The sequence below is a fragment of the Schistocerca cancellata genome, chromosome 4 (assembly GCF_023864275.1).
Source record: "Schistocerca cancellata isolate TAMUIC-IGC-003103 chromosome 4, iqSchCanc2.1, whole genome shotgun sequence".
Taxonomy (NCBI): Eukaryota; Metazoa; Arthropoda; class Insecta; order Orthoptera; family Acrididae; genus Schistocerca; species Schistocerca cancellata.
Window position 1 is genome coordinate 142,513,648 of NC_064629.1, and position 24,191 is coordinate 142,537,838.

The 24,191-nt window shown below is 39.5% G+C and overlaps 1 long non-coding RNA gene across 1 annotated transcript; it reads left to right on the forward strand.

Moving 5' to 3' along the window:
- Positions 1-23,820, forward strand: LOC126183214 (uncharacterized). The gene is made up of 3 exons (XR_007536706.1): positions 1-206; positions 8,528-8,563; positions 23,720-23,820. It is a non-coding gene; the product is annotated as an uncharacterized LOC126183214 (long non-coding RNA).
- The last annotated feature ends 371 nt before the right edge of the window (positions 23,821-24,191 follow it).

A 24,191-nucleotide genomic window follows, 5' to 3' on the forward strand; every position in this document is an offset into this window, starting at 1 on the left:
CGTAGAATCATGTTTATGGAAATAACTATGTACGCAATGGCTTTGTTTGTCACTGCTTGGGGAGTTTTCTTTTCGTGCAGAAGGTTTAAAATGATTCTCCAATATTTCTTGGGTCAGCCAAGGGACCAAAAGCCTCAAGAAGACACGCATCCAAATGAAGAAGAAAAATGGGAATGAGTTTTTCTTTTACTACTGCGTTATGCAAGGTACGTAGGTCTATAAAATACCCCACACTTCACACAGTCCTGTCAGTAAAGCATTCTCTGCTGTACTTCTCACCCACATTCAAGTACTCTTCCTATTTGAAATAGGGCCAGGTAAATTCATGTAGTTGCAGAAGCGTCAAGGAAATGTATTTATGGGATTTCTGTTTACTGCAGATGTTTATGTGTAGTTTCATCATGATCTTGGAAGCAGTTTATGACACTAACATCTATGAGTCACAGTTGGAATCAGTCAATTCATACAAATACTTGGGTGTAACTCTTTGTAGGGACATGAAATTAAACGATCACGTAAGCTCAGTCATGGGTAAAGTAGGTGGCAGACTTTTGATTATTGGTAGAATACTAGGGAAATGCAGTCAGTTTATTAAAGACACTCTAATAGCTTATAAATTACTCATGTAACCTACCATAGAATATTACTCATGTGTATGGAACCTGTATACCAAATAGGACTAACAGGCGGTAATGAACGTATACAGATGATGGCAGCAGGAATGGTCACAGATTTGCTTTATCTCTAAATGAATGTCACAGAGATGTTGAAAAAACTGAACTGGCAGATCCTTGAGGACAGACATCAAGTAGCCCACAGAAGTCTGCTTACAAAGTTTTGAGAAGAGGCTTTAAATGATGGCCTGAAGAATATACTACAATCCCTTCCTTATTGCTCCAATAGTGATCGTGAGGACAAACTTATCGATTAAGTACGGCACACACAGTGGCATTTCAAAAATGGTTCAAATGGCTCTGAGCACTATGGGACTTAACATCTGAGGTCATCAGTCCCCTAGAACTTAGAACTACTTAAACCTAACTAATCTAACGACATCACACACATCCATGCCCGAGGCAGGATTCTAACCTGCGACCGTAGCAGTCGCACGGTTCCGGACTGCGCGCCTAGAACCGCTAGACCACCGCGGCCGGCCACAGTGGCATTTCAAGAGTCATTCTTCCCACATTACATGTGTGAATGGAACAGTCAAAAGCTGTAGTAACTGGTGTTGGTATGATGGGACATACCCTCTGCCATGCAGTTAGCAGTGGTTTACAGAGTATGGATGTAGATTTTAGTACCATACAATTCCGCTTCCCATATATAGGTCCAAATTTTAATCTAACTACAGGTATTAAATACTATGCCACACCAGGCTCACAGCCAGTTAGATGCAGTGCATCAAAAGCAGAAGAGACTATCATGCAGATGTTTTTACACTTATTTGTTTAATTGTTCAGTAATGTAAAAAATTATTTTCATTACTGTCTCTGACACGGAACTTAATACTATTGGATCATGTCAATAGCCACTGCTTGTCTTAACAGTACTGCTTCCAACGCACTAGGATCCTGCTGCCATTATTATTTAAAGTTATTATTTTCTTCAACTGCCTTGAAAAGTTTTAATTTATTATTGGTATCCAATATCTGTTACGATATTTCGTCTCTTATGTACTCTCCAAGCATTTTGTGAGCTTTACAGAGGTAGCCAATGGAGTTAGAGCAAATATGGATCATCCAGATCAATATATGAGGTATTTTAAGATCAGGAGAATCTACCTTCAGTGAGGGGATAAATGGCATATAAAGTTTTCTCTCACCACATACTACCACCACTCATCCTGTCCCAGCTGGTCGTTGCGGCCGAGCGGTTCTAAGCGCTTCAGTCTGGAACCTCACTGCTGCCAAGGTCACAGGTTTCTAATCCTGCCTCGGGCATGTATATGTGTGATGCCCTTAGGTTAGTTAGGTTAAAGTAGCTCTACGTTTAGGGGAATGATGGCCTCATATGTTAAGTCCCATAGTGCTCAGAACCATTTGAACTATTTTTGAACCATTCAGTCCCACACACTTACAAACAAACACACATATTCATTTCTGTTTAAGAAATACACTTTTACGTGATAACTCCCTGGCTGACACCATCTCTAATATGCACCACCATACCATGCAGAATTGTAACTCTCCATTTTAGGAATCTGATATGTGTCATTTACTTCAAAACTTTGCTAAAATCATCTTCATGAGCGTTTCAGCTACAACTGAGAAGCTAATTTAGCACCCCACTGTCATTGAGTTCATTAGAAAAGGAGTCAGCTTAGTTGTAGAAGCGTGGAGAAAGGGAACAACTATAGCTTAGATGAAGCATTTCTCAGTGTGAGATACTGACATAGATGTTTCCCCCTAAGTTTAGCAACAGTTACGTGTTCTGCCACGTTTTAACCACTGCTTGTGGGGAAATGAATGCTAGAAATGCGATTTTATGTCACTCAAAGCTGATGGAAAACCAGATGCTGTCTAATCTGTGTCTTCATAATTGATTTTATAGGTCCAATGGTAATGATAAAGGCTACTTTCAACACTAATAGTAGTGGGAATGAGAGAATTCTAACCAATTTTAGCTATAAGTTGCCTGTAATAAAACCCCATTCTTATCTACTATTGAACAACTGCACTTCTGACCTAGTGGAGGTGCTGCTCAAGCAAGTAATGCAATGTGTTGATGACACTGCCCAAGGAAATGTTCAGAATCTCTGTCAGTTTATTTAATGATCAACAGTTTTAACTTATTTATTTTTGATGAGACAGATTAATTAAACCCTGTAAATGGAGTTTTCACTGCAGTTGTGTTACATTCGTGCTGCTACTTGTTCCTTAAGTAGTCCTTCCTAAATAAACTATTGCTGTGACACAGTTATGTGCCTTTTACATATGGGTGTGACATTGTACTTTAATTGGTGTAGACTTCAACACTTCACTCTACGAATTATGATGTCTGAATATCTTCCTAACGATAAATGTCCTTCTTTATCCAGCCAAGGGCAGATTATGAAAGAAATTAATGAACATATGCATGAGTTCAAAGTTTAATTGAAATAATTTTATGTTCACATACCCACTGATGTGTAATGTGAGGAACTTTAGCATGTTCTTGGCATATTCAGTGAAAATTAGTTTTAGAATTTACTGAAACAGATTTATTATAGACAGATAATTGGTCACATTTTCATGCATCTACTACTTGACATGATTATTTTTTTTCTGCAGGGAAACAAAAGGATCACCACTAAAACAACCTTTTTTCCCATTTCATCTATCCATTGTGAGCCTCATCTGGATACATTGTACACTGTGCATTAATCTGGTAGAGGCTTCATTATAATTTTCTTAGCAATTTTTCTAATGAAGGCTGTTAAAGTAAATAAAAACTGCTTTACATCTTTTAATACAAACATGACTAATTTGAGAGTGTAGAAATTGCTGCAGATTCTTCAATACTTTCACAAGTACATAGGTTTTCATCATTTCTTTTAGCTGTGACTGACCTTAGAAAACCAACTTTATGTGTCAAGTTACAGTAAGTTATTTCGTTTTTATTGGTACTCCAAATTGAGAGTCACTTTTATGAAGTATTCAGTTGAAGCGCGTCCTATGACGGAAGTTACTTTTACGGTAGCGGATTTTGTTAGGCACCCATTTTGGAAGTAAATTGACATTGACATATACTGATGAGTCAGAACATTATGACCACCTAACTACAAGCCGGTATGTCCACCTTTGGCGTTGATAACAACAATGATGCGTTGTGGTATGGAATCAACAAGGCCTTGCTAGATCGATGGAGGGAGCTGGCACCACGTCAGCACACGCAAGTCACCTAATTCCCGTAAATTACTGGGATGGGGTGCTGCGATGTCCTCCGACGCCACATTCAATCACATCCTGGATGTGTTTGATCGGGCTCAGATCTGGCAAGTTGGGGGGGGGGGGGGGGCAGCATGCTAACTGGAAATCACAACTGCATTCCTCAGACAACCCTGTCACACTCCTGGCATTGTGACATGGCACATTATCTTGCTGGAAAATGCCACTGCTGTCAGGAAACATGATCCTCATCAAGCAGCGTGCATGGTCTGCAACCAGTGTACATTAATCCTTGGCTATCATGGTGCCTTGCACCAGCTCAACTTGACCCGTGGATGCCCACGTGAATGTACCCAGAGCATAATGGAGCCATCACCACCCAGACTTGATCCTGCAGTACAGCTGTCAAGAAGCTGTTCCTCCGGAAGATGAGTGATTTGTGCTCTCCCATTAGCATGATGAAGATGGTATCAGGATTCATCAAAATCAGACCTCTGCCACTGCCCCACCGTCCAGTACCAATGAGCACGTATCTGTTTCAGTTTCAGTTGTCGACATCATGATGTTAACATTGGCACATGTATGTGTCATCGGCTGCAGACTCCCATCATTGGGAGTGTCCAGTGCACTGTGTGTTCAGACACACTTGTATTCTGCCCAGTATTAAAGTCTGATGTTAGTTCCGCCACAGTCCACCATGTGTCCTATTTTACCAGTATGCCCAGACTATGACACCTGACACCTGTAATGAGGAGTGGTCGCATAACCGCACAGTGTCTGGATGTGGTTTTACCTTGGTTTTGCCACATGTTGAAGACACTCACCACAGCACTTCTCAAACACCTGGCAAGTTATGCAGTTTCTGAATTGCTCATGCTGTGAGCTTCCAGGCTATCACAATCTGCCCTTGGTCAAACTCAGACAGGTGGTGTGCCTTAGTCATTCTGCACATGGATAGCACACTCACTAATACTACGTGCACTGTGTGTGTGTCTGACTAGTAGTCATTCCTTGCACATCACTCTGCTGTCACCTGGAAGGGTTTATATCAATAGTGCGTTATTGCTCATAATGTTCCGGCTAATCAGTGTGGCCTTGACCATATACACATTTTACACATATATTGCATACATTTCCTCCACCCCCCTTCCCATCTCTAACTCTTCATCCTCCTGTCTTTGTGTCCACCTCCTTCTCCCTTCCTGCTCCCTCTGTCCTTACCTATTCTCTCCTTCTATCTTTCTCTGTCCATATCCTGCTGTATTCATTTCGACATTCCCCCATGTGTGCCCATCCGCATGCATGTCTCCTGTATAACACTTCAAAAAAGCAGGTCGATACTACTCCCACAACACACGTATCATGTGTGAGTGAGACATCCTACATATCTTGGTCTTGGGAAACCTTTTCTTGCCTCTGACTTATAGCCTGCCATGAAAATTATGTTGATAACACAGGCCAAAATTACCCCTAGACAACATACCTGTTTTGCAGGGCAGCCTGTAAGGCACAGTCTAAAAAATAGTAGTTTAGACTGAAGAACATTCCTGGAGAATCGCTGTTATTCATCTTCTGGTCTGGTTGGACCAGATCTGTAGCATTATCAGTCTCTTCAGCGAGCTGACAAGAATAGTCGAAGGTGTTACATAAGGAGCAAGCATGAGGGAGAACCACAGTAGAAGTATCACTTATCTCCTAGCTCATATGAAATTCTTCAAATTTACCCTTATTTTCATGGAACTGGAAATCAAATTATTTGATGGTAGTAATAGTAGCTTATGCACCACTCCCTCTTCTCCACTAAAAGAAAAAAGATATAAACATTTTCTTCTCTTACAGCATTGTATTACATTCTTGAGTAACACTTAATTTAACAACATCTGAGAACTCTATGTTCCGTTAGATTATAAATCTTGTCAGGCCAAATTTCCGAAACATACCCACCGTGCATTATGGCATAGATCTACACACAAAACCTGTGATTTCCAGTGCCTACCAGGCTACTCTGGACACTGCAATATTTCTCATGATGGCACATCTGGAGCTCTGTTGTGGTTCTGGGATGAATCTTGGATACCCCTCAAACAAGTAGATCAAGAACTGAGAGAAAAATTTAGGAATGCCATTAATGTACAAAAGTTTATATGTGAAATTTTCATGTTGTGTGAATACTGTAAATCGAATTCAAAACTGGAAAGGGAAGTAGTATATTCATGAGCAAGCAAACTGAACGGATATTTGTAAGAGATATTACTTTTTGCTGCTTGAATTTAACACAAAGAAAAAGTGAGACTAACTTTTAATTAATGCTTCAGGTTTGAAATCTTTCTACTACTCACGCTGAAACATTCTGCAGCTGCAAATTCACAGAATCATACTTATTTCATCTTATTAACTGACAGGGAGTTTCTCTTCGACATTGCTGTAATAACAATAAAATTAATGAAAAATGAGCAGTAAGCACATCATGTAAAAATGTGATGTAGCTGTACATTCATATCACAACATCCGAGCATATCGTGGGTAGTAGATAACAGTATGTGTTATATCAGTGAATACTGTGTTGTACATTCAGGCGACTAAAGTGATGAGATAGTGATATGGAAATGTAAAGATGGCAGAAGAATCGTGTACACAAGTTATAAAAGGGCAGTGTATTGGTAGAACTGTTATGTGTACTCAGGTAATTCAAATGAAAAGTTTTACAACATGATTATGGCTTAATGACTGGATTTAAGAGACTGAACATAGAACAGTAGTTGGAGCTGGACTCATAGGATATCCCATTTCAGAAGTCATTATGGACTTCAATATTCCAAGATCCACAGTGTCAAGCATTTGCTGGCAATGCCATATTTCAGGCATCACCTTTCACAACAGACAATGCAATTTCCAATGGCCTTCACTTAATGACGGCGAGCAGTGGCATTTGGGTTGAGTGTCAGTGCTAATCAGACAAGCAACACTGCATTAAAAAAACTGCAGAAATCAATGTGGAATATATGACAAACATATCTGTTAGGACAGTGTGGTGAAATTTGCTATTATTGGGCTATGGGAGAGATGACCAATGCGAATACCATTGCTGACAGCACTAAATCACCTGCAGTGCCTCTTTTGAGCTCGTAATCATATTGTTTGGACACTAAATGGCTGGAAAACCAAGGCTTGGTCATTTGAGTACCAATTTTATTTTGTAAGAGCTGATGGTAGGGATCGAGTGTGTCACAGACCCCTCGAAGCCATGGACCATGTTGTCAACAAGGCACTGTGCAATCTGTTGGCAGCTCCATAATGGTGTGGGCTGGGTGTACATTGAACGCACTGGGTCCTCTGGTACATCTGAACAAATTCTTGAATGTGAATGGTTTTGTTTGGCTATTTGGAGACAATTTGCAGCCATTCATGGAGTTCACGTTCCCAAACAATGATAAAATTTTTATGGATGAAAATGCACCACGTCACTGGGCCACAGTTGTTTGTATTTGAAGAACATTCTGGATGATATGACCAAATAGTTTGGCCACCCAGGCTGCCTGACATGAATCCTGTCAAACATTTATGGGACGTAATTGAGAGGTCAGTTCATGTACAAAAATCCTGCATCAGCAACTCTTTCAGAATTAAGAATGAGTATAGAGGCAGGATGGCACAGTATTTCTACATGTGACTTCCAATGACTTGTTGAATTCATATCCTCAGTGCTGGCAATTTTCTGGAGGTAAGTTTATGTTCTTGTCATGAAACACCTATTGAAAAAAATTAGAGAATAAGCTCCTGTGACAGACGACAGAACAACTTTACTGCCGCAGTAAAGATCATGAAAAGAAGAAAAAAGAAATTAGTGCTCATATTTAAGCAAACAGACAGTCATTTCTCCCTTGTTAGATTTGTGAGTGGGGTAGGAAAGGGAATTATTAGTTGTGGTACAAGGTACCTCCTACCGTAGTGGATTGTGAAATAAAAGTAGATGTAGAAGCTTAGAAAGTAAAGGCAGGTCACTATGACCTGATGAGGATCTCCTACAGGTGAATTAATCTGATGTTGGGGCCTGGGTGAACTGCCTTCCTTTTTTTTTACCTCCAGCACTCAAATCTGTCTTTCTCCCTGAAGTTTGCTATAACATATGGTTTTATTTTGGTTTTGAATGCCAGAAGACAAAATAATGTATTTCTGACAACTTATACACTAGAGTAAAATGTTAGAGAAGAATGAGACAAAATATATTTGGAAATTGTGTTTGTGTTTAATTTCATGATTCATAAAACTGTGTTATTTCAGAAACTAATTTCTTTATTAACTCTATATTTTGTTGAAGATTAATGCAGGAGGGATCCCCTCGTATACCCACCAGTGTGAGAACTCATTTGCATGACATGGTGTCAAACTTCAACTGTGCAAGAATGATATCTGTAGTACAGTAACACAGAATTTTCACTAGTCAAATGTTCACTACCAAATCCTAATTCTTGCCAAAATTTATAAAGGAAAGCTACTTGATTACTTTTTCTCTTTGAACTCTCTTAAAATTTCACAAATTATTAGAAATATAGGTTTTCTGTTGTGTAGCCCTTACTGTCTGATACTAGAAATGCCCATTCCCTTTCCTAGAATGTGGTTAATCTGTTATTGAACACATAAACAAATCTCATTTACAGTTGCCATCCATACCGTCAGTGTGGCTGTTTCATTCGGTGAGTGTTTTCTCTTTGTATTAATCATATGTTTCTGATCCATTGTGTATTGCATACATAATTCAGGTTTGTGGGTGCAGTTATTTGATTAGCTCAGAGTGAACTTTCTAAGACAGGTTAATGTACACCATTGTTGGGTATATTTTATAAGAGAACTGACTTCACAGATGTTACTAAATATTGGCAACTCTCACCTCTTATGTAACTCTCTTAATTGTTGTCATCCACCTGAATAGTAATGGCATACTTACAAAATCACAATTGGGATCTCAAAAGAATCACTCGACTGATAAAGCTGATAATATCTTCACTTAACAGATAGTAAAATTTTTAAATGGTAAAGGATCATCAGTTGGAATTGTCTCTGACTTTTGAAGACATTTTATTGTTCAATCACAATGTACCATAAGAGAAATTAAGTTTTTATGGGACAGCTTGTTCAGCACATGCCAGATTTAGTTCCTATTTATGAATCAGGAAGAAAAATGTTACACTAGGCTTGTGGGTAATACAAAGAGGGACACAGGTTTCCAGCATGCTGGGTTGTTGAAGGGCCAGCAACTTGTGATACCATTTCAATATGACAAACAGCTAAAGTTGTAAAATGCTCTTTTTAATACTTGATGATTGCCAGTTTTAGGTTTTTATTCATAACTCATTCTCAGATCATCCATCCGAGCAGAACGAATACTACTCCACACAGCAAAAGAATCATGACAATTACTAGCAAAATGGAGTATAGTGCAATGGATCATGAAACATTTATCCAGTTTTGTGATCACTTTCATTGTACTCCTGTGCAAAGTGACTGTAATGAATTTTTGGTGTCTGGAGTAACATTTATTGTGATTGGATGGATGATTTGAGGATGGGTTATGCACAAAAACCCAAAACTAGACATGATCAAGTAATAGAGATATTTTGCAAGTTTGGTTATGTGTTGTATTGAAATTGCAAAGAGGGACACCATATCACCTTCATGGGGAGAAATTACACTGATTAATCCAAGGAGTTCTATTATGAGCCCATTGCTGTTCATGTCCAGTGTTAGTGATTAATCAGTTTATCCCATGATAACTCTCCACTTAGGCAAAAAGTATTCTCTACACAAAAGGAACTAATTAGAGTTAATGTGATGCCAACACATATAAATTTTTGAGAAATCTGTTAAGCAATAGGGAATTTTAAACACATTCTTCCAGCACATTTATTCACTCATTATATTCATTCTCAACTCACTGTAGTGTGAAAGTAACAGAGATATTTGCCAATACAATGCTAGAATAAAAAGTGATCTGCACTTCCCTTTGGTGAAACTAACTGTGACACGGGAAGGAGTGCAATTCTCAGCCATAAAACTCGTTGATATTCTATCCAAAGATATGAAATGTCTAACAGATAGCATAAGTGTTCTTAGATATATATTAAAGTTGTTTATCTATAAAAATCCATTGTATACCACAGAGGAATTCCCACTACATTGATTTTCTCCTAAATGTGTAGGAATTTTTTTGTACATCATATGATGTCTTGGCACCAGACGTGTTCTGATTAGGAAAGGCTCCACTTTAAGATTAATATCATAATAATATGTTAAAATAGAAAAAAAACTCGTTTTTTTCAAGTTCTTCTGATACAGAATAATAAAGTGCATGTGGCAAGTGTTTTGTATCGTATTCATGATAAAATTCTACAGCATTTTGACACTACTGTTTGCAATGTTTTCAAATGCAGTTTTCTTCTGTCTTGTGTAAAGTTTCTTCTGTTACTGATTAATGGACAGTCTATGTATGAATAAGTATGCAACAGAGAACAAGCAAACAAATTATTAAATGTAATGAGAAGAAAATTTTTAGTTGAGTTCAGCTGCATAGTGTATAAAGTGTCACAACCTGCTATGTTGTATATATTTTTCCAACTGTTCCCAATGAACAAATCACTACTCTACTCTTTAAGTGCTGAGACTCAGGATCCATTAGTGCTTTACATGGAGTGATATGTAAAATGTCTGAGTCTCTTCTTGTTAGCACTACAGCACCACAAACTATACAGCTGCTAGATCTGTTGAGCAAGGAAGCCATTGGGAAAGGAAACATTGATAAAGAAAAGTATGTACATAGAGGAGTCACTTAGTGACACACAAGCACAATGGAAAAGACTGCTAAAATATTAAGCTTTCAGACTGAGTCCTTCTTCTGAAATAAAAAACAGGCACATTACCACAATTCACGAACCCATGGCCACTGTCTCCAGGTGCAGGGACATGACTGCAACTGTGTCTGATGTGTGTGGATGGCGAGGATTAGGGGAAGGCACAGACTGGGGAGGAGGAGGGATTGCAAGGAAAGGTTGGGAAAAGACACTTTGCTACCTGTAGGAGAGTGCAGGAATGTGGTGGGGACAGGATAGGGCTGCTAGGTGTAGTGTTTTGTGGCTGTGCTTCGTCAGGGGTGGGGGAGAGTGAGAGGGAAGGGTATGGAGAGAAATAGGAAAGGGGAAAAGACTGGAAGCTGCATTGGTGGATTATGAAGCATGTGCAGTATTGGAGTGGAAGTGGAGAAGTTAATGGCTAGGTTTAGGACAGGGACTACTGGAGACTGAGGCCAGGGAGGTTACGGGGAAAAGGGGTATGTTTTATGGGGAGGTTATGCTGCACAGTTCCAAAAAGCAGGAGTAGGTGGAAATAACTGAGATGGTTCCAGCTGTGAAGTAGTCATTAAAGTGAAGCACATCATACTGAGCAGAATACTCAGCAACTAAGTGATCCAGCTGCACCTTAGCCACAGACTGGCGGTGGCCCTTCATGCAGACAATTTGGTAGTTTCACGCCCATGCAAATAGCTGCAGAGTGGTTGCAGCATAGTTTGTAGATGACATGGCTGCTTTTACAAGTAGTCTTGACTTTTATGATGCAGAAGATGCCTGTGACAGGACTGGAGTAGGTGGTTGTGGTAGGATTTATGGGATAGATCTTGCAATTAGGTCTATTGCAGGGATATGATCCTTGATGCAAGGGTTTGGGACAAGGGATGGAGTAGGGATGGGCAGAGATATTGCGTATAGTTGGCAGGCAGCAGGATACCACTGTGGAAGGGGTGGTGAGTATAGTAGGTAGGATATTCCTCCTTTCCATTCATGACTAGAAGTATTCAGAACACTGGCGGAGAATGTGATTGACTTGCTCCAGCTCTTAGTGGTATTGAGCCTCGAGAACTGCTCTCCATTATGGCCAGACGGATTTTTTTCCTTCATAATTTCGGTCTATTACCTGAAAAACTAAAATAGGGCACACAAATCACGTTTCCTTCAATAATAATACATTTAATAACTATGTGTTTCTAGTACTTAATTCTTTTAGTACCACAACTACGTCTGCAAATAAAGAACTACAAAATAATCTCTTAATGAGTTACCCAACTACTAATACTACTTTAAACCCTACAGAATCTGTTTTCTGTTAGTTAATTTATTTTGATGTGTTTAAGTTGTAGATGCTTATTTCCACAATGGGATCCATCCTCATATACAGTGGATATGTGAGAGATGTTAGGTAGGTGGGAGACGGCGTATGGGAGATCTGTTTCTGGGTGAGGTCGAGAGACTAATTTCGATCTGTGAAGGCCTCAGTGCGATTCTTGGCATATTTGGAGAGTGACTGTATGACACTAAAGATGTGATGACCAGTGATATTGAAGCTGAATGGAAGGGACTTCTTGGTATGAAATAGATGTCAGCTGTCAGAATGGAGGTATTGTTTGTAGTTGACACATCTGATGGAGACGGAGGTACTGATGTATCCTTGAGGTGAAGGTCAACATCAAGGAAAATGGCATGTTGCATTGAGGAGGACCAGGTGAATGGACTGGAGAAGTGGTGTTGAGATTCTGGAACCATGTGAACAGGGTTTTTTCACCCTTGGTCCAGATCACAAAAATGTCATCAGTTAATCTGAGCCAGGAGATTGTTTTTAGATTCTGGGTGGTTAGGAAGCACTCCCCTTCATAGCCTGTGAGTAGGTTGGCATAGGATGCTTCCTTATGGTTCCCCATTGCTGTACAATAGGTTCATTTGTAGTTGATCCCTTCAAAGGAATAATAAATGTGGATGAGAATAAAATTGATCACAGTGACCGGAAAGGAGATTGTAGGTTTGTAGTTGGTTTGGCATTGGTAAAGTTAATGTTCAATGGTAGCAGGGCCATTGTCATTGAGGATGTTAGTGTAGAGGGAGGTGGCATTGGTGGAGATGAGCAGGGCTCTGAGTGGTGAAGGAAAAGGAACTGTGGAGAGTCGGCAGTGGATGTGGTTGGTGTCTTTTATATTAGAGGGTAGGTTACAGGTTATAGGCTGCATCTAGTGCTGCACAAGAGGAGAGGTGCCCTCTGTGTGGCAATAGGGCAGCCTGAGTGGTTATGTTTATGGACTTCAGAAAGCATGCAGAAGGTAGCAGTGTGGGGAGTGGTGGTGTTGAGGAGAGATACAGACTCCAGGAACAGCCTCTGGGATGGACTTAAGGACATGAGGAGCGACTAGTGATCATGCTGGCTTTCTGGAATAGACTCTTTGTGACAGGGTTTTTAGGTGGGTATATCAGACAGCTGGTGAAACCCCTCTGCTAGCTAATCCCTGCAGTTCGTAACCGGAGTTGTGGAGCTTTTGTTGGCTGGTAGGATCATAAGCTTGGAATCAGATTTTAAGTGATGTTGTGAGGTTCTTGCTGTAGATATAATGTTGGTTTCCTTGATGAGGGATATGGCGAATGTTGCCTCACCATGCTCGTACTGAAAAAGACTTGATGTACTACACTACTGGCCATTAAAATTGCTACACCATGAAGATGACGTGCTACAGACATGAAATTTATTTGACAGGAAGAAGATGCTGTGATATGCAAATGATAAGCTTTTCAGAGCATTCACACAAGGTTGGCACCGGTGGCAACACCTACAATGTGTTGACATGAGGAAAATTCCAACCGATTTCTTAAACACAAACACCAGTTGACCAACATCGCCTGGTGAAACGTTGTTGTAATGCCTCGAGTAAGGAGGAGAAATGCATACCACCACATTTCCGACTTTGATAAAGGTCGTATTGTAGCCTATCGCAGTTGCGGTTTATCATATCATGACATTGCTGCTCACATTGTTCGAGATCCAATGACTGTTAGCAGAATTTGGAATCGGTGGGTTCAGGAGGGTAATATGTAATGCCGTGCTGCATCCCAAAGGTGTTGCATCACTAGCAGTCGAGATGACAGGCATGTTATCTGCATGGCTATAATGGATCGTGCAGCCATGTCTCGATCCCAGAGTCAATAGAAGGGGACGTTAGTAAGACAACAACCATCTGCACGAACAGTTTGACAACGTTTGCAGCAGCATGGACTATCAGCTCAGAGACTGTGGCTGCGGTTACCCTTGTCACTGCATCACAGACAGGAGTGCCTGGAATGGTGTACTCAATGACGAACCTGGGTGCACGAATGGCAAAACGTCATTTTTTCGGATGAATCCAGGTTCTGGTTACAGCATCATGATGGTCGCATCCATGTTTGGCGACATCACAGTGAACGTAGATCGGAAGCGTGTATTTGTCATCGCCATACTGGCGTATCACCCGTCGTGATGGTATGGGGTGCCATTGGTTACAAGTCTCAGTCACCTCTTGTTCGCATTGACGGCACTTCGAACAGTGGATGTTACATTTCAGATGTGTTACGACCTGTGCCCCCCCATGAGCCATGGACCTTGCCATTGGTGGGGAGGTTTGCATGCCTCAGCGATACAGATGGCTGTACTGTAGGTGCAACCGCAACGGAGGGGTATCTGTTGAGAGGCCAGACAAACGTGTGGTTCCTGAAGAGGGGCAGCAGCCTTTTCAGTAGTTGCACGGGCAACAGTCTGGATGATTGACTGATCTGGCCCTTTAACAATAACCAAAACGGCCTCGTTGTGCTGGTACTGCAAATGGCTGAAAACAAAGGAAAACTGCAGCCGTAACTTTTCACGTGGGCATGCAGATTTACTGTATGATTAAATGATGATGGTGTCCTCTTGGGTAAAATATTCCGGAGGTAAAATAGTCCCCCATTCAGATCTCTGGGTGGGGACTACTCAGGAGGATGTCGTTATCAGGAGAAAGAAAACTGGCGTCCTACGGATCGGAGCGTGGAATGTCAGATCCCTTAATCCAACAGATAGGTTAGAAAATTTAAAAAGGGAAATGGTTAGGTTAAAGTTAGATATAGTGGGAATTAGTGAAGTTCGGTGGCAGGAGGTACAAGACTTTTGGTCAGGTGAAAACAGGGTTATAAATACAAAATGAAATAGGGGTAATGCAGGAGTAGGTTTAATAATGAATAAAAAAATAGGAGTGTGGGTAAGCTACTACAAACAGCATAGTGAACACATTATTGTGGCCAAGATAGACATGAAGCCCACGCCTACTACAGTAGTACAAGTTTATATGCCAACTAGCTCTGCAGGTGATGAAGAAATTGATGAAATGTGTGATGAGATAAAAGAAATTATTCAGGGAGTAAAGGGAGGCGAAAATTTAATAGTCATGGGTGACTGGAATTCGAGAGTAGGAAAAGGGAGAGAAGGAAACATAGTAGGTGAATATGGATTGGGGGAAAGAAATGAAAGAGGAAGCCGTCTAGAAGAATTTTGCACAGAGCATAACATAATCATAGCTAACACTTGGTTCAAGAATCATAATAGAAGGTTGTATACATGGAGGAATCCTGGAGATACTAGAAGGTATCAGATAGATTATATAATGGTAAGACAGAGATTTAGGAACCAGGTTTTAAATTGTAAGACATTTCCAGGGGCAGATGTGGACTCTGACCACAATCTATTGGTTATGAACTGTAGATTAAAACTGAAGAAACTGCAAAAAGGTGGGAATTTAAGGAGATGGGACCTGGATAAACTGAAAGAACCAGAGGTTGTAGAGAGTTTCAGGGAGAGTATAAGGGAACAATTGACAGGAATGGGGGAAAGAAATACAGTAGAAGAAGAATGGGTAGCTTTGAGGAATGAAACAGTGAAGGCAGCAGAGGATCAAGTAGGTAAAAACATGAGGGCTAGCAGAAATCCTTGGGTAACAGAAGAGATATTGAATTTAATTGATGAAAGGAGAAAATACAAAAATACAGTAAGTAAAGCAGGCAAAAAGGAATACAAACATCTCAAAAATGAGATCGACAGGAAGTGCAAAATGACTAAGCGGGGATGGCTAGAAGACAAATGTAAGGATGTAGAGGCTTATCTCATTAGGGGTAAGATAGATACTGCCTACAGGAAAATTAAAGAGACCTTTGGAGAAAAGAGAACCACTTGTATGAATATCAAGAGCTCAGATGGAAACCCAGTTCTAAGCAAAGAAGGGAAAGCAGAAAGGTGGAAAGAGTATATAGAGGGACTATACAAGGGTGATGTACTTGCGGACAGTGTTATGGAAATGGAAGAGGATGTAGATGAAGATTAAATAGGAGATACAATACTGCGTGAAGAGTTTGACAGAGCACTGAAAGACCTGATTCGAAACAAGGCCCCGGGAGTAGACAACATTGCATTGGAACTACTGACAGCCTTGGGAGAGCCAGTCCTGGCAAAACTCTTCCATCTGGTGAGCAAAACATATGAGACATGCGAAATACCCTCAGACTTCAAGAAGAATATAATAATTCCAATCCCAAAGAAAGCAGGTGTTGACAGATGTGAAAATTACCGAATTACCAGTTTAATAAGTCACAGCTGCAAAATACTAACGCAAATTCTTTACAGATGAATGGAAAAACTGGTAGAAGCCAACCTCGGGGAAGATCAGTTTGGATTCCGTAGAAATATTGGAACATGTGAGGCAATACTGACCCTACGACTTATCTTAGCAGCTAGATTAAAAAAAGGCAAACCTATAATTCTAGCATTTGTAGACTTAGAGAAAGCTTTTGACAATGTTGACTGGAATACTCTCTTTCAAATTCCGAAGGTGGCAGGGGTAAAACACAGGGAGCAAAAGGCTGTTTACAATTTGTACAGAAACCAGATGGCAGTTATAATAGTCAAGGGGCATTAAAGGGAAGCAGTAGTTGGGAAGGGAGTGAGACAGGGTTGTAGCCTCTCCCCAATGTTATTCAGTCTGTATATTGAGCAAGCAGTAAAGGAAACAAAAGAAAAATTTGGAGTAGGAATTAAAATCCATTGGGAAGAAATAAAAATTTGAGGTTTGCCAATGACATTGTAATTCTGTCAGAGACAGCAAAGGACTTGGAAGAGCGGAATGGAGAGTGTCTTGAAAGGAGGGTATAAGATGAACATCAACAAAAGCAAAACGAGTATCATGGAATGTAGTCTAATTAATGTGGGTGATGCTGAGGGAATTAGATTAGGAAATGAGACACTTAAAGTAGTAAAGGAGTTTTGCTGTTTGGGGAACAAAATAACTGCTGATGGTCGAAGTAGAGAGGATATAAAACATAGACTGGCAATGGCGTGGAAAGCGTTTCTGAAGAAGAGAAATTTGTTAACATCGAGTATTGATTTAAATGTCAAGAATTGGGAAAAGTGGAGTTTGTCGCACAACTTGACTAGAAGAAGGGATCGGTTGGTAGGACATGTTCTGAGGCATCAAGGGATCACCAATTTAGTACTGGAGGGCAGCGTGGAGGGTAAAAATCATAGAGCGAGACCAAGAGACGATTACACTAAGCAGATTCAGAAGGATGTAGGCTGCAGTAGGTACTGGGAGATGAAGACGCTTGCACAGGATAGAGTAGCATGGAGAGCTGCATCAAACCAATCTCAGGACTTAAGACCACAACAACAACAACTTAGTGTTGGCGGAATTGCTCTTTCATGTTGCTCCACATCTTGAAGCCTCGTTTGAAGTGTTTGTGCCTTTAGAAGCATAAAAGTTTTCCAGCTTTTTCTTACAGGAAGAACTAGTCAACACCATATTCTCAGGACCCTTCAGTTTTGAGACACTGGTTGAAATTTTGGCACATCTTTTACATCCTTGGGCAAGTTTATAGGATATATAGATGGCATCAGATGTGTAATGTGACATGATTTGAGGTTGATCTTCACCAATAGACTGAACCTGGCTGTCACTGCAATGTGATACAGGCCTAAGTGCTAGATCAACTGTGACTGTATTTGCAAGTAGTTAAGGCCCACCATGATATTCAAAAATAGGCTTTGGTTGGTTATCATTCAGTTCATGAATACAGTCAACTTCAGTAAATTCTGAGTCATTATAAGGACAGATACCAGTGCCATGAGAACCATTCAGTGCATTTCTCACAATTGCTGCTCTAACGTATGCTTTGTCCATGAGTTCAGATACTCCACACTGTGTCACAACTCTACACTAGTTACTGTAAATCCACCTCTAAATTTCTTGAATATAAGGTTTTAAATGGCTTCATGAAAGCAAATCTAGAGGCTGCATCCTATGCATGCTATGAGGGGTAATACAGACATGGACAAAATCGTGGAATAGCTCCAGGAGGAACTCCCTTTGTTAGCTTCAAGTCCTGCTTTTCTACGGGGAAAGCTATGTTGGAGTGACATACTAGCTGGCACTTGACATAATGGTGTTCAGATACCCCCTCTCTGCCACTGACACTGTAAATTGCCAATTTTCCTTTCACACAAATCAGTTTCACATTTTTGCTTTGGACAGTTGTGATTCCAGTTTTGTGTATGTTAAATGTTCTGGTAGGGTTGCACTTGATTTTAGCTGCTCTGCTTTTAGAATACAGAAAAATGGCTTCACATTGTCTTCAATAAAGCCTAAGTTTCCAGCTCTTGTCAATGATTGTGGTGTTCCTGTTGTTAACTGGGAACAATTTATTTTCAAAAATAAGTTAATTCACTTTTAATCTGCCATATTTTCTGGTTTAGAAGAGGAGTGAGGCAGATTGTTCTTTAAGGCAAGCTCAAACACCATCTTCTTTAACTCCTTATGTGTCAAACCAAAATAAACTTTTCCCCTTCTGTATAATACTAGATCAGTTCTTTCTCTACTTCACATGTCATCACATGTTTCCATCCAAGTGTCCACCCCCGTTAGCTGAGTGGTCATTGCAGTGGAATGCCATGCCAAGGGGCCCGGGTTTGATTCCCGGCTGGGGCAGGAGGTTTTTCTCCGCTCAGCGACTGGGTGTTGTGTTGTCTTCATCATCATTTCACCCCCATCTCTGACACACAGGTTGCCGAATGTGGCATCAAATGCAATAAGTACTTGCCCTCTGCTGCTGAACTTCCCCGAATGGGGGACTCCTGGCCCTCAATGCTTTATGCTCATTTCCATTTTTCCTTCCAAGTTTCTGTCTTACAACTGTAGTTTCCCTTTCAGTTTGTCCTTTTGCACATCTTTCAATGTACTCTCAAATTGTTGATCTGGGTACTTCATACATCTTCCATGCTCTCATCATTCCCATTTCTTTTTTTCTGGACAGCCAGACAGAAGTAACTATGAAATTTATTGGTTAACAAATTAAAACAATTGATCATAATATTGCCTGTCGGTAATATCAGTATCCATTTGATGGGCGATATTGGGAACTAAATTCATTCAACACCAATATACACATGACAGTTCTTCAAACACCATTCCTGATTTTTAATAATATGACTGGAATCCTTATTTAATATACTTTCCAATGGTTTAAATGAAATGTAAATATTTATGTAGTATTTTCCTTGATTTATTACAGTCAGTAAAAGTGCTGGACACAGCCTCAAACACTATAGATGCCATACTGTTTCCTCCATTACTCTTAGGAAGCTTGCAACTAACACTGGCCATTGCAAAATTGCAGAAATTCAAGGTTATCACAGAAACTCACAGATGACATGAGTAGGAGCTTCAAAATACAAGTAGGTGATAGTGGTGTAGAGGCAATATCATTTAACACCAGACTATTACAGGTATCTTATTCATAACATCAATTAAACACTACTGTCAGTATTTCATGAAATGATAATATACATTGTATGAGATAATTGTTTATCCAATATATGTGCGTGTTGCAGACTAACTGAGTACTTCTAAATAGTGACAGGCTACACATTGTACAGTAACTTCATCCTATACTTGAAACTCCATACCTACCCTTAACACATAACATAACTTCTCATTTGACAAACATAGAAATAAAACTGCAAGAAATTTTCAAAATGGCTACAGTATATTCACATATCATTGTTACTTATAGCGATATGTATCACTGACTGTTATATAAAAATTTGTGAAAATTGCATCATCATAAAGGATGGAAAGGCTGAAATGGACATTACACTACAGATTATCAAACCACCATAAATCAACAGTTTATGGCTACATGATTATACATTCTGTTTCACTTATAGAATTCATATACTGTGAAGCCATCACTTATTGCAGTCAAGAACTTTAAGTATTGTAGTAGAAATGAAAGAGGACTTTGATGTTGTCCTAGTGTAGAGAATCTCCCTCCAGAGTTTGGTACATAATCGAATTCAAAACAATATTCATTCAAAGATAATAGCAGATGTTTCACTTTCTTTACATAGCTTAATAATTCTATGAGTAACAGAGCTTATTGATATTGTGAACTGTTGACACAAATAGTTGTTGATCTTTAAACAGTGAAACATCCAGGATGGAATGTGACAAATATTATGAAAAGGATAGTTGGTACTCACCTTATAGTGGAGATGCTGAGTCACAGATAGGCACAGCAAAGAGACTGTCTGAAAGTGAGCTTTCAGCCGATTAGACCTTCAGTGGAAACAGACAGCATGCACACACAGACCGTAACCTCTGCCAGAGTCTGACTTCAGTAGCCAGAGACTGTGGTCATGTATGTGTGAGTTGCAATTGCATAAGTCTGTGTGTGTATGTTTTCTATTTCCAGCAGAGGGCTAGTTGGCCGAAAGCTCACTTCCTGACAGTCTTCTTCTTGTGCCTATCTGTGACTTGGCATCTCAGCTATATGGGGTGTAGCAACTAACTTTTTCAGTTACTAATCTTTCTTACGCAGTCAGTAAAAATGAAGTGTTTACAGAAATGCATTGCCTTGATTAGGAGCAGTTGTTATGTGTAGTAAGAGAAGTAACAGTTTTGATCTAATGAAAGTATGTGGTTCCAGATACCATTTCAATTCTCAAACATCTATCAAACAATGAAACTCCAGGTTGGAATATCAATAATTTTAGGAAAAGTAGAGATTGCTACTTGCTGTTATAATGACCCATTGAGTTGCAGACAGATACAACAACACACTACTGCTTTTGGCCAAAGCCTTCTTCAACAAAGTAAACACACACAACCACAGTCATACAAGCAAGCACACCACATAGACACTTGACCACTACCACCACCAGCAGCTCACACCAGAATCACATCTATGATGTACATATACATAGTGAAGTGAAAAATGAAAATTTGAACTGAGACCAGGATTCGAACCTGGGTCTGCTCCTCACTATGCAGATTTACTTACCACTATGCCACATTGGTACAGTGCCTTTGCACAACTGCTCACCCCACCCTGGCATGCCTCCCTTCTCAGTCCCATTTCCGTATCATGCCTCAGCCCACTTAGTATTCCCCCTAAACTAGGAACACCAAGTTAGATGAGGAGTGAACGGGAATTTGGATTGAGGATGGAGGCTTGCAGGGTTGTCCACACAGTTGGGTAAACTCACTGTGCCAAGGTGGTGAAGTGGTAACATGTCTACCTAGTGAGCAGGTAATATGGGTTCCAATCCCAGCCTTGGTATAAATGAATTAATATACTTTTAGAGTAAGAAAGAAAATTATAATTAGGTGACTTATTTTTCAAATGAACCAGTAAATTTGTCATTTTCTTCTGTGCAGTCTGCTTACCCTGAGACAGCAGATTTCTTGAGTGGACAGGGGGGAAGGGGGGGGGAGAGAAAGAGAGATAAGAAATCCAAAAGCATAGTATCCTATAACAACAAATTCAATGAGTAACAACTGAAATCACTCACATATATGAGGGAATGCAGACTGTATACAGAGAAGGACAGCATGAATTGGGACAGGTATTTTTGACTTACAAGAGGGAATCATAAAAGGTTCTTAAAATAAAACTTAAATCATTTTTGATCCAAATAGAATGTTTATGAAAAGACTGCAACTTATTTCAGCCAAAAAATGACAATCTTCAGATCATATACACTGATAGGTACGTACAATTCCAATATAGAAGGAAATATACCTTGTACTTATCTTATTGTATCTGAAGGTGATTGCTATTTGACTGAAACTGGTTGAAATTTGTTAGAAAATGTCCGGTTATGATCAAAACTGTTTTAATTTTAATTTTAAAGTGCTCCATGAAGGTCAATGTTCTATTCTCCATTAAAATGCTTTCTAAAATTACATAGTAGAAATGCTGTAAAACCTGACCTGACAGATACCTGATGATAGACATCAGCTATCCTATAAAAGCCTACTTATCATGTTTCAGGCAACAGTATTGAATGAAAAATGTAGAGATATAGTTCAGGGCCTGTGTATTGTTCCCATGGGCCTCTATAGCCCAAATGAGACTTATTACAAACAATATTACAAACAACCTGTTCATTGGAATTGTTCATGCCATCATCTAATGCTCTGTACTGTAGGAGGATCCACACCATACCAGTACAAAAGTCATGCTGAACCGTTATTATTGAACTGCATTGCATAAAACATAGAACAGGAAACCCTTTCTGTTGTTCTGGCACCATTTCTGCAAGAAATAGACAGGGTGCACCCTGCTGGTACCTAGCAGGAATCATGTAAAACTTGAGAATTTTCTCCATTCAACAGTACGTTGTTCATGCATACATCTCAAATAACATAAATCAGATGATTCTTTTCGACACATCCTGTATAATTTAAAACATAGGTAGACCAAAGTTTTCTTGTAGATCTGATAAGGAAACTTGCATTACATTGCTTCCTGGAGATGGTATATCTCTTTCAAATGACAGTAGCAAAGCAGTGTGAATTATAGTACGATATGCTTATGATATTACATTTCAAGTCAACAGAGTACTAATAGTCAAGTATTTTATGTCAGAAGTTGGTGCTTTAATTATTGAAACTAGTCATATGTACCTTTTTAATTAATATCAATATTGTGGTCACTACATGCCAGTGATGATACAATTTCAAAATTTCACACCTTTGACATTGTGATAGCTTATGTAATATGGAACTATAACCTGTACCCACGATTAACATTATGTCACTTTGCACTTTGACTGTGAACAAAACTCTGGAGACTATAGCTATACAGGCATGTAATGAATTGGTATGCTGCTTCTTTCATTTGTTTCCAGTGTTCTCTCTCTCCCCCCACTCTCACCCCCCCCCCCATCCCCCACCTTCCCCTCCCTCTCATCTATCACTCAGAAGAGCAGACTTCCCTTTCTGTCTTGCCTTCCTTACTTTCCTGCAGTATGCTGGCTCTGCTTGTGTGCTAAAGAACCATGTCAGGTTTGATGTTGGCACCAGGTATAGTCAGTTAGTGAACGAGCCTCTTTATCCAGCTGGAATGTTTTCTGAATCCCATTCTATAGGCTAGCAACAAAAGAGCAGCCTGTGTTAAATGTAGCTTGTCATTCCCTAGGCTTATTTGTCATTTTCATGGTGCTTGGTTGTCATTCTACTGTCATCTCTGAAAGTTCACTGAGAAATTTAGAAATCAGTGTATGTAAAAATATAAATGTGTTTACCAAACAATTTTTTGTTGAGGGGTGGGGGATTTCATGATCTTATGATATTGTCTCAATTGGATCTGCAGCTACTATACAATAGGAGGATGTTTGCCAAAGGTGTGCTACACAGACTACAAATCCATTGTTTATGTACTCTTGATTACGGAGAAGGAAAATTTCTAAAGGTATAAAGCAGCAAATTTTCAAAACTCATTCTTGTGGATAGATAAAATCTGCATGGTACAGTGACACTAGATACCAATAGTGGTTTAAATTTAATGTGTGGATTGGAATTTTAAGTGCCTCTTTGATACATCCAAATTTCTAACTGGGGCGTATTACAGATACTGTGTATAGAATGTGTTTTTAAAAATAAAATATAGAACCACTGCTTTGTGTATGAGAAAGCTCTAATATTGTTTCAGGTACACAGGAACCTATCTGCAATTACTGGTGGATTAGTACAGACAAATCAGTTCCATGGAAAAGAGATTCCCCTTGGCATCATTTCTTTGCAATATACGTTGAAAGCCAGTTTAAAGTTATGTAATGAAAATGTATCAATTAAATAAAGGAGTTTTTCATAAGGACAATGTCAATTCATTGAATAATGATTATAGTATCACTGGGTGGAGTATTGGTGTTTGTTATAATCAGAACACTCAACATTTCAAATTGTAATTATGTGATATATAGTTGTTCAGCGTGTGCTTATGAAATTTCTCTTCGGCTTCTTTGTCAGGAGGCTGATTAAGGTTTACATTGCAATCAAAATAACATTCCTTCAGCTATTCATATCTTCTTCTCTTGTTGTTACTCGCCATTCCCTTGTAAAATTTAAAAGCGAACTATGTATAATATACATTTTCTTCACAGGGTCTCATAAGCAATAGTAAA